The sequence below is a fragment of the Struthio camelus genome, chromosome 2 (genome assembly GCF_040807025.1).
Source record: "Struthio camelus isolate bStrCam1 chromosome 2, bStrCam1.hap1, whole genome shotgun sequence".
NCBI classification, from domain to species: Eukaryota; Metazoa; Chordata; class Aves; order Struthioniformes; family Struthionidae; genus Struthio; species Struthio camelus.
The window spans coordinates 132,584,983-132,597,131 of record NC_090943.1 but is presented as its reverse complement, the minus strand read 5'-3'; positions in this window follow the sequence as shown (position 1 = coordinate 132,597,131).

Genomic DNA, 12,149 nt, shown 5'->3' with positions numbered 1-12,149 from the left:
TAGTCACCAAATTTTTAAGGGGCTAATGTTAGATAAAAAGAATGCCCTTCTCATTGATTGACCATAGCAGAGAGACCACACAATTCTAAAAATAACTATATAGAAGTGATGATGTTAAACTGGGGGTATGGCTCTTACGCCAGGTATTTTTGAAGATGTCCAATTTCAAACATGGAAGAGCTCACACTAGAGGTAGATCAGCTTCCCACCACGGTGTAGTGTTTCATTACAATTCCAGCTTTTGTCAGAAGGCAGAAAGGCTTTCTGGTATTGTTGTGTTCAGCAAACTTTTCTATGTCATCTCACGTGATCATTTCTTGTGATCACCCTCATTACTCAGTCCATGTGATCAGCTCTCAGACATAAGGTTTTACATTCTGCGACTATTTCAGGGGAACTCTGTACATCTTGCCACCTCTGAAGTGCCTGCATTCATACAGTAGCATGTGTATATATTACTTTTTCATTCAACTATTTGATTCTCCTGGTACCAAGAAACCTAAATCTAATGGTCACAGATGTTATGCATTCTGTGGCAACCTAGAGAAAAAAGAAGAAAAATTCAAGATATCTTTTTATGCCTGAAGGTGATGTCATTTTAAGAATAAAATACATTTGCCTATTCTTCCTCAGCAGAATGAATTTGCTAGACTGATCATAGAGAACCTCAATTAAAGTAAGTTAAAAAAAACCAATAAAAATAGGTCAGATAAATACAGTTCGAGATGAGAATGGAGAATAAAACTGACGATAAGGACCTCAGTTTTATCTTATTTCTTCTGAACCCATATGTCTTCAAAATTCTCCTCTCTCTCACTGAGTTTTAATTTCTAATTTCTCTTTCAAATAAACTGTAGACAATTTCAATCCAGAAAGGATATATTTTGCTCATGTCACAGAGTTTTTCTGCATGTCTCGTCATTGTATCAGAGCTCCACTTATACCTTAACTAAGATATCTTTCATATAGTCCTGTGAGATAGAGAGAAAGCTGCTTAATTCTCCAAACATTCCAATGGGGAACAAAAACATGAGAGGACAAAGTGATTTACCCCATATCCCTCAAGGAACTGTGTATCAGGCAGGAAGGACCCTTGTATTTTCTGAGCCCAAGTTCATAATCTCAACCAAAAGACTGTTTTCATTCATGGGATAATATTCATATTTTTCCTCCCAGCGTATTGCCCACAAGACGCAGTTTTACAGGCTCAAGGTCTCGACAGAAGGAAAAATTCCTCCAGAATTATCCCCTCGGTTCCACAGTGTCTGAGCAGGACACAGCCCTGCTGCAGTTCACACACTCACAGATTTGCAGGGATCATTTTGCTCCTGAAGTCTGACCTCCTGCTGAACAGAGGCCAGTAAACACCGCTCAGGAATTTCAAGCACATACCTTATCCGAGCAAGAACATGCCCTCTGTTTAAGGCCTTGTGGACCCAGGGGGATTTGTTCACCCAAATGCTTGCAATGCAAAGGGAAGCTGGGCATGTACCCTCCTGGACATCACCAAAAAAGCACTCGGGCCTCACAGCCTTGCTCTCTAATTCTAATCAGCAAAAGGAAGTTGTAAAATTAGGCTGGGAAAAGTCTGCATGCTGGAAGGGCTGTGCCTTTCTCTTTTTGACAGCCCTCATCTAGGGAGGCAACAGCTGACCTTTATATTTACCTCACAAGACTTGTCAGTTGCTATTCTTGCACTCGAATAACGGATGGAGAAGGCTGCGCGGGTATGTATGTGAGCTCTCACCACAGTTAATGATAATTCTGCAGGAATTAATCTCACAATTATAGGTAACAGTGAGGAAATCCATCAAATCAGCACTATGTGAAAGCACTGAGTAATTTGTTTTCCTGACTGTCTTGGTGCCTGGGTATATTTTGCCATAAGAGAAATTTTGCTGGGTGTATGTTAGCTAAGAGTCCGGTCTGTCTGTATGTGGCCAATACTGCCCCTGGTACCAGGGCAAGGACAAGAGATTGGATTCAATCTCACGTGCATCTGGAACAACCCATCGAAACCCATGGATTCAGCGTGGTTCAGAGGAGGGCACACGGCTATACAGGCAGCAGGGCATGGCCTCGCGGGAGCGGGAGGGGGAAACGCTGGACAGACGCGCTGCAGACAGCACTGGGCATGCTGGCCAAGCAGCAAGAGCTGAGGCGTTTAGGGAGGCTATCGTGGGCCTGGAAGGAAGAGGCCGGTGGGAATGCCGGTATTGCCTCTCCTCAGACACAACCCTACATCTGTGGGGCAGGGCAGCTGGAGCCCACCGCTGTCCCTTTCCTGGGCTCTGGGAGAGGGGTGCAGAGCAGAGCGCAGCCCGTATGGCGAGTGCCTGCTCGTGGGTAATCACTACCCTTAAAAGGGAGATTTGTGACGTTTAGAACAGCTCCTGCTCCTGGAATCCTGTTACAACCTCAACTCAACAATGTGCTTAGCGACATGCTCAGGGACATGCTCTCATTGCCTAGGGGAATGCGCTGTACAGAGGCAGCACAAGGAGATAGCCTTGTACGTTTTCTTCCCCTTCTATTCACAATTTAAAAAAGAAAAGTTTTAGCCTTCAAACTTAAAAATATGAGCCAGCTATACCATCAAGGCTTACAATCCCCAGACAAACAGTGAAGAGCTCAGAATGTCATATTTTTTAAAAACCCTCATGATTCTAAATGCAATGTCATTATTTGGGGGAGGAATAGGTAGGGGCAGCGCAATTTTGGAACACTTGAGGCGGGAGATGGTGCAACTGCCTTCTCACTTCTTTCAAGTGAGGAAATATGGGAGGAAATACAAACACACTATCTGCCTTGAATGGCTGGGCAACGGACTATATATAGAATCTCCTCTGTCCTACTTAAGTTATGACTAATGCTAAACAATTAGAAATTCAGATGTCTGCATATTTGAAGGAGCAAACATCTCTAATGTACCATTTGTTGTTCATTAAAAAATGGGAGAATCAAAGTCTCTCTTAGCTCTGACTAGGCTGCATTTATCAACAGGTGCATGTTGCTGGAAGTGGGGCCCCATGAGACTAATTGTAAAGGATAATGAACAAGATGAGGCGTTTCTTGGAAAAAAAGATTGTTATCTTTATAATGACCATACTCATGCCAAAGACTGCAAATTCTTTAGGGAAGAGACTTTCTTTTTTGTTCCATGCCTGCCTGGTGTCTAGCACAACGGCGCCCTAGTCTGTGACTAGGAATCCTAAGTGCTACTGCAATACAAGCAGTACATTATAGTAAATAGTAGTATTAAATTAGCTGGGAACATGAAGGAGGTTTTCAGCAGCATCTCTGAAGTACAGGATCAACAAACATTTCTCTAAGCCAGTGGCCAATAGAGATTTATTTGCAAACACTTCATTTTTATGAAGAGAAAACATTGCTAATACAAAACAAGAGCTTACTCTTGGGAACTTGGCTGAACCTTTTGTCTGGTTCCTCTAGTTCAGCATTGCAGTGTCTGGGAGCACTGGAGTAGGTGCTGATATAGCCCAGATGAAAGAGTGGGTGAAGGAATCAAAGTACAGAATTAAAGCACAAATCACGCTGATAAATGGAAGAAATGGTCAATCTCCAGTAGGCAAAATCTCCAGACTTCTCAACCAGTTCCCATTCTCACTGTGGCTTACTGTTAACGTAAAGCATATACTTAATGAATTTACTGACTAGACGGCTTCTTTCGTCTGCCTTCTGCTTTAAAGTATTAATCATCATTATGGATATAATGGCAGGGGCCACTGATGGCACTGCTACACATATCATCATATGTTATTCTCTTAGCAAGCGAGGAAGATTTTAGTCCTGGAAAAAACTACTGATTTTATTGTTAATTCCTGATGCTAGGAAAGCAGTGGCAGACACGAACAACGGAGGTGTTATCATTGCTTCTCCATAACCAGGAGCTTCCAGAAAACTAAGAACCAGGTATATCTTCACTTTGAGGCATGACAGTAATGTAACAGCAGGATGTCATTACAATCCCCTCTGTTCCAAGCTAGTGGGTATGAAAATCAAGATAGACTATGCACATTTCTAAGCACATAGTTCCAGATTTCTCCTTCACCAGGAAACTGCTGTGGCCTAACATCAGGCCATTTGATAAGAAGCAGATCTCAAACTGCCTCGCAAAGATTAATTACCTCTGAAGTTAATGAATGGACATACATAGCTGATTTTGCTTAGCACTGAAATGCATTCTCAATTGACTGAAATACAGCGGTTGTGTAAGGTCCCAGTCAGCCAAGTCTCCTCTCTTCCCACGGGAATCTAAGACAGCCCAACTCCACCCAGAATCAAACTCCACAGACTGGGTTAAAACTAGTGCCAAGAAACACATATGTATACTGCATTCAAGCAAGGCTGCAGAATGGGGGTGTTGTGGGCAGGTCTGCCCCATGTAAGGAGTGCAGAGATGCCTTGACCTCTCAAGTTGGCATCGTCCTGCTGCAGCAATGCAATGCTGCATCTGACACAAGAGATTTGGAGCAGCGCTGGCTCAGCACTCTCTTGCTGTGCTCCTCTGCACCTGCCCTTGGATAGACAATTAAACTGGAACTGAGCTAAAACCATCTAGGTGAATGCCAAGAGCTCTTCAACATCCAACACTCTCGGGTCTCTAACATAATCTGGCTGATCCAGGTGAAGTTTTTACTAAATGACAGGAGGCAATTGAGATTTTATGTCCAAAGAACTAGAGCTAAGAGTCTTCAGCTGGCATCCAAGACATTAGGAGCAAAGACCTCACAGGTCCTCCTAGGATGCTTTTAGATGGGAGAAGATAGCTGCTATCAGAGTGGCCTAAGCTTTTTTTAAACTCAAAAATAATTTCAGAAATGTAATCAGTGCCTCCTTCTTTTTAATAGGCTCTAATTTTAAGCAATACTTGAGTTGATAGTGTCTCTTTTGAGGCAGCTACATATATGGGCCTACACAGGTTGGGAATGTCCCTATATGGCTTTTTCAGTTCCCTTAGTGAAGGCTGTGTGAAAAATAATTTTAGAGCAGCCAAACTTAAAGTGTTAACAGTGAGTGTCATTGACCTTTGGGTGCTGCTGTAAGACAGCAGCATGAAATGCTGGCAGATAACTCACTGAGTTGTCTCTTTTCGGTTTTCTATGAGCATCCTGTGCTCAGGAAAGATTTTAAAAATCTTCGGTTCAATGACACAGCTCATATGACCCTCCAAAGGATGCCACCCAGGCAGTGTGCTCAACAAGGCCTGTACCTTGAGAGGTGAATTCACAGGAACCTGGAAACTTATCTGGTAAAAGAGTTGACATCAAAGCACTTAGAGCTTAGTGAGAATTGCTTTAGGCTTGTGACTAAGAAAGGTCTCACGCTCTGCTAGGAGGAAAAGGAGGAGGATTGCTGGTATAATATGGGGACTACATCTCAGTCCTTTCCTTGTCCTATCTGTATTACTGTTGCTGAGGAGGAAAAGGTACAGTTTTCAGCTCAGAGGGGATGGAAATTGTACATCCTGAGATCTAGGGTTCTGACATGGACTCTAATTATCTTGTTTTGGACTCAAACTGAAATGCACACACTTTCCTCCTGTTTGTCTTGGCAGAGCTTCTGGCAGAGCTGTGTGGTGGAGGCTGGCTGATGGCTGCAGAACAAGAATGAAAAGGAGATGCCAGTAACAGGAAACTGGTGAACTGGAAAATAAGTGAGGGGGTAAGTGAATTGGTTTCCACATGGTGATAGGTGACTGAACTGCACCATAATGTCTTTATTATATCAGCAAGAACAATTGCAGTAGGTAATTAGGTATACCTCAAGACACCCTCCAATTTAACGGCTGTATCTAAGAGGTGGAATTGCCCCTGGCTGCATTTGCTATTCCTATTAACAAATAGACCCCAAATTAAAGAGATGGGGAGCAAAAAAGAATACTGAGCACTTCAGAGACACATAGCATTTTCCATATAGCCCTACTGACATCTTGGGAACACTCAGGTAATTCCTGTAGGGAATGAGGAAAGGAGGTATTAATCCTTTCTGGCAGTGAAGGAATTGTGACATACATTTTTTGTTGGAACTGGGAACTGAACCTCCTGCCTCAGTCACAGGACTATCCTTCCCCCTTCAGCTGTTTAGCAAAATGTGATGGAGCCAACTAAGGACAAACTTCTAATAATCTCCACATCCTAGGTAGCTATCTAAGGGGCAAATGTCAAAGGTTTGGTCCCTCAGAACAGCTCTTCATTTCAAAAACTGAGCTACTTCATAATCCCTTTGCAAAGTTCATAATAGAGTCAACACAAAGCAGAGTCAAAATCTGCTAATGGAACACAAGATGATAGTTGACTTCTCCTTTATGCAGAATGAAAATACAATCCCAGTTTTGGAACAAGGCCAAATTTCAAATCCTGAACCTCTTTCTGAAGCATAACCTTGTCTCTCTGCATGGTTCTGCTTGAGACAACACAAGGAGCTGGAGGCAGGGCTGCCTCATGCTGCAAAATGAATGCCATAGCTTAAATATCTTTACAAACCCTTTGTCATTATGACTCGAGCCACAAGGAACAGTTTTCCGTCTGTGCGTACCTTCCACTGCAGCACCATAGAGGTCCTATTCAATTCACTTTTGTCTTCTAAAAATCGAACCTGAACGATGCCAACTGCAGGGGAGTCTGAAGCAGTGGTTTGAGGGATCTCTCCGGTCTGGATTGACACCTCCTGATAACCAACCTCTGTTCATTAACAAAATATGAATAGTCCACTTCTCCTTCAGCCTACAGTTGCAACTAGGATTTAGCTTGAAGCAAACTAAGATGTTTTCAATAATTTAAACTGAAGTAAATCCCCCTGTGACTTGTTTCTTCTGGTCGTGACTGAGCTGAGTTGCTGCAGGTTCACAACACGGGGCAGCATAACTCCTGATATTTTTGGAGGAAGAAAGTAATATTTTGAACTTGTCACTCAGCAGGGTTTCGGCAGGGCTGCATACAGACTTTATGTTCTAAATAACCTGGGCTTCTCCGGTTCCCCACGCACAAAATCTGCACCATGCCATTACCCAGGACACAGGACTCAGACTGTTTCTCTTGCCTGAGCCCAACCTGAGTTCATTCTCAAGATCTCCGTCAGGAACTAACACATACTTCATTTAGTTACAATAAACTAGCTGTGCTTTCAGCTGTACTATTCTTTTGAGAGTTTAAAATTTATTACAGTGCTTACCCTACTACACAAACACAGCATGTGTCAGGCAGACTGTGCTCTCTACCCTGTATCACATGCCAGAGCCTGAGCATGCAGCTCCTTGTGCACGGACTGTGATGAAAAGTGGTCTGTGGCTTGGGGACTTTGTGATCCAGTGACAGGTGTTATGTTTAGTAATCCTTTCACAAATCTGTCCGATCAAAGATTGACTGGGAATTGCTCTTCCTGTGAATGACATTTGCATCAAAAACAAACAAACCCAGTAACAGATCCTAACATGCAACGTGACTGTGATAAGAAGAGGAGAACTTCAGCTACACAACCCATCTGTAAAACTGGCAAGACCCTTCTTTTCCTGGAAAAGATGTCTTTGCATGTAACGTTACTACCCGTACTCTGAAAAAGGCAATAACTGATTTTCAAAAAATGTTGTAGGAGTCCTGATTCTTCCACAGTGTAAACAATGCAGAAGATCAATCAGAGCTCAGATTTCCAGTGAAAATATCAGAAATTCCATTAGTCCCTTATAAGGCTTGTAGACTGCTTGCTCTATGACTCTAGCTGAGGAAATAACAACTCTGCAGGACGAGCAGAAGAATTGAATGATCTTTAACCAAAAAGGCTCAGATTCCTGACTGCCCGTTATTTGTTTATTTAGCTTGAAATATCCCATAGCTACAGGTGGGAGCCAAGAGGTGGTGCTAGAACTCAGCTATCTCGCACCTTGGAAACGTTTATTCCATTTGTTTTCAGTTGGAAAGATGCAAAAGATGGCTGCATGAACTCTGCTTTGTAATGTTTACAACCTGGGTTGTTTGGTCTCTCTCAGCTGTCTGTGCTGTTAGGAAGAGCATAACCTGTTTTTTTTTAGTGTTAGGGACTAACCGTTCTGAAAAGTAATCATCCTAAATTCTTATTGCTCGCTTCCAAGAGTTCTTGAAACTGTTCACTCCCCAGCTAGAGCCAGAAGCACTCATTATCAATACAATGAGAACAACTACCTCAGACGCAAATATTCATGAGTTAATCTGGCTTCATTGTCCCTAAATTGAGCACTAGAGCAACACACTGCACAATATGCATGAATCAAATCATGCTTAGAACTGACACCAGGCCCTTCTATCACTGACAAGTATCCTACTTTCGGGATGAATTGCAAGAAACTCTTTCAGTGACAGTGAATTGTGCTACACTTCAGAGAGGAACTCACACCACATTTCTGTTCGACCAGAGGCCTTAAGTGAGAAAGTAGGAAAAGCACCAGAGATATTCACTTACAGCATCACTGACAGGAGCATCTGCAATCTCTGACGTTTCTTCTGCCCTGCCGGTGTGTGACCGAACCGGGAAGTCCATTCTCTGGGAACTGTTCCCTATCATGCACCAGTCCTCACGGGGGATCCTGGTCCTATCGGTAGAAATTTTAACATTAGGAAAAGCAGCTACTTCTCTGCTGAAAAAACACACAGCGAGGTTTCAGTGGCAACCTTGCAGTGCAAACCTTTTCAAATCTAATTGAGTGGAGATCGTAATAAGAACAGTGAGTAAACATCATTATTAGCAGCTGACAATGTTTGTCACTTGTTACTTGTACCACACTTCAGCAACTGATTTTAAAAGGCACCCTAAAATAACACTTCTCTTATAGATCCCGGTGTGTATTCTATATTGATTTTCATTAAAGCCTGAATGCTTAAGACTCCTTCATCAGCTTCATTTACTCTGTGAAAATAGCCCACTGAAGACTTTTACTCCAGAATCAACAAGGGGAAGCTAATAAGTTACATCATCATGATCAACGGTTAGGGAATTTCCTGAAGAGCTCCTAAACAATTAGCTGATAGAGCGCTGGAAGTGAAATTGTCATAAGTTGCTCACAAATAAGCCTATTTTTGTTTTAATTTTTGTTTTTATCTCAGAGCATATTGAGATAAGAAATTCAAGGGTTAAGTTATTACTTACCTTAAATTTCTTGTTATTATTTTCTTATACAATTTCTATAACATTGTATTGTTGTGCGCTGGACAAATTTTCTTTAGAAAACATCAATGTAACAGCCACCTTCCGTATTGGGATAAATGTAAGTATTGATTATAGTTCTCTAGGGAATTATATAATAAACAATACGATTCTCAGTCCCCAGAATAGGCATATGTTACCACTAAAGACACGCATCAGCGTAGCTAGCTGCAAAGTTTATTGGGCGTTGTTTTGGGACGGCTATATAGCTGAAAGTAGCTGAGAAGACTAAAGCTGCTGAGAAAGAAAAGGCAGAAAAGCTCGTGACAGGATCAGAGCAAGCTCTGGGCACACAGCTCTCAGCACTCGGCACTGCAAACCTGACCCGATGGCTGCCAGTATTGGATCAAAAGTGCTGCAGCCACCTGGTGCAAAGTGCTGCTGGTTCCGATTTTCCCAAAAGCAAGTTAATTTTGTCCCAGCGGGGTTTGTGCTGCACTGGGTATCATCTGTTCCCCCTAAAGCTGGCACAGAAGATGGAGGCAGCATAAGTCCACGGCACATGATCCGAGTAATTTGACAGAAATGGGAGCATATATTCATGCTCCAGCTGGATCAGTGGGAGATGTGGTACCACCACTAGAAAAAGAGAGGGGACTTGCGGGCTAAGAATGGACTGAAAAAGGAGTTCGAACTCTGAACGATTATCCTTTGTTGCTTGATTCTTTCACCAAGGTTTTCACAGAGAAACACCATTTTGTCAGCTTTTACATTTCAGTAGCTATGGACTCGCATCCAAAGGGGGAACAATAGTACATTTAGACTACAACAGAATATTTTGCTTAAAATAGCCCATCTGGCAACACATATCCAAGTTTCATAATAACACAGCAATAGTATAGTTATTTAGTATTTTTAATGAACTGAGAAGACCAGCACATTTCAAATAAGATACAAACCAGCAGATAAAGCATTTTGAGCTCTCATGGTCCATCTGTCTGCCGTACAACATGCAAATAAAACGAAGTCACAAGATTGGAGATTATTTCTTTCCTTTTTTCATAAATCCGTGCTATTACTGAGCTGCATCCTAAAAGCCTTACCCAGATGTTATTTACTTCATTAAAATGTTCATTGTCACTTAGGGTTTGCCCATGACTAAAAGGAAGGTGATCAACACGTGTCTGTCTCTTAGGAATTACCTGGAGACAGCATTTCTAGGCATGTTATTTCATTGGCAATTGATAAGCTCCTGTTAAAACAGGATCACAGGAATCCACACCATCAGAAAGAGTATCCGGCAGTACCTACAGAAAAGTTTGCGGTTCCTGGTCTTTGCATAATCATGTGCTCACCATCATCTTTTTTATGAGGTTTTATTTCTCACCTGATGGTAGACAACCACTTCCACCCATGCGTAAGAACTAAAGTTAGGCTAAGACCTGGAAGACAGACAGTTCCTTGTTCCGTTGCTGACATCCCTGGTGACTTTAAGTAAGTTACGTGCTGCTTTGGTGCCTGACTTCCAATGAAATATTACTTCTGAAGGTACCTACAATAAAGAATACGGGGTATGTAGGTGTTTCTGTCCTCAAGCCCTATAACCACCTACATAAGGTATGCCTGGCCCCATAGCTTCCTATTATCTCAACAGTGCCTGTCCCTCAGTGCTGTGATCCTTGCTCTCCTCCTACTGGGTTTATTTCAGAGCTCACAGATGGATGTCTCAGTAGAATGCCTCTAATCAGGCACGATATTTTGCATGTAGTTAATCATTCATATGGGACTCTACATTGCAAACAGTTCAGATTCTCCTAATTAATGTTTTGCATCATGATCGTATTTACAGTAATTGGGACTGATATTTGAAGTACAGTAAAAGCTGTCGTCTCATTCCCTCCTAAAGAACCTAATTACCTTAATTTGTTAGCAAATTCATACTAACATTTGGCTTTATTACACTTGACAACGTAAAGCCAGATCCTTCACTGACACAAATCAGCAGAGTCCCATCAGAGCCCAGTCCTAAAAGACACTGCAGACCTAATCTTGGAGGCTAGAGTTGAAGCGTCCTCTAACTTATGCCTGTAGCTGAAGGCAAGCAAGAAGTGGCTCAAGGACAAGAATTTCCCTTGTGCCCACATTAGGCTTTGGCCAATGACTACTGGGAAAGATGGCAGCTTTTGTAATCAGCCGCTTCTCTGACATTCGTATGCTACAAAAGACAGCTTGTGCTCAGATTCACTCAGCCCATCTTTTGCCTAATCCTTTGTGACTTGTGTTTTCAGTTACACCTCTGAAGGCCTAGAGACTCGCATCATGAAGAGTAATAGCTGTCATTGCATCCAAAAGTTAATTTCATGGTCGGGGTTAAAATGCACTGGTGTATATGACTATACAGGCACCTCGGGGAGGTGTATACAAGTATGCCATACAAGAACTGCAGAGAGAGTTGGCGGTTCCACAGATGGGAAACAGGATGGAAAAGTGCATACTTTTTTCTCATTGTGGGAAGTCCTATTTCAGCTACTGATTATTTTCTAATAACATAATCAGCAGTAATAGCAATATTTGGCACTTTAAAATACTTTATATTCAAAGAGCTACACAAGTAGATTAGGTAGAAAATTAATTCCTAACTAATTAGCAAAAGAAGCAAGCAAAAGTGATATTATAGAATGAGAAAATGGAGCTACAGAAACAAGGTCAGAGAGCTAAAACATGGTCATTCATTTGTTATTGCTTTATGTAGGGAAACAGGTGTTTTTTAACAGGGAAATAAGGTAAAACATGATTTTAACAGATGTTAGCGGGTCAAGATCAGGCCTAGTGGGAGCTTTGAGTTGCCTAATTAATACACATTTAAACACATTAAATAAAAAAAAAATATTTCAATCACTCTCCAGCTACAGCAGGGGTTTAAAATGGGCTCATTAAAGTTTGTTAGTGAGCACCAAAGATTCTTCCCTACCTGAGGTTGTCAAGATGTGAATGAGAAGCAGAAATCAAGAGGT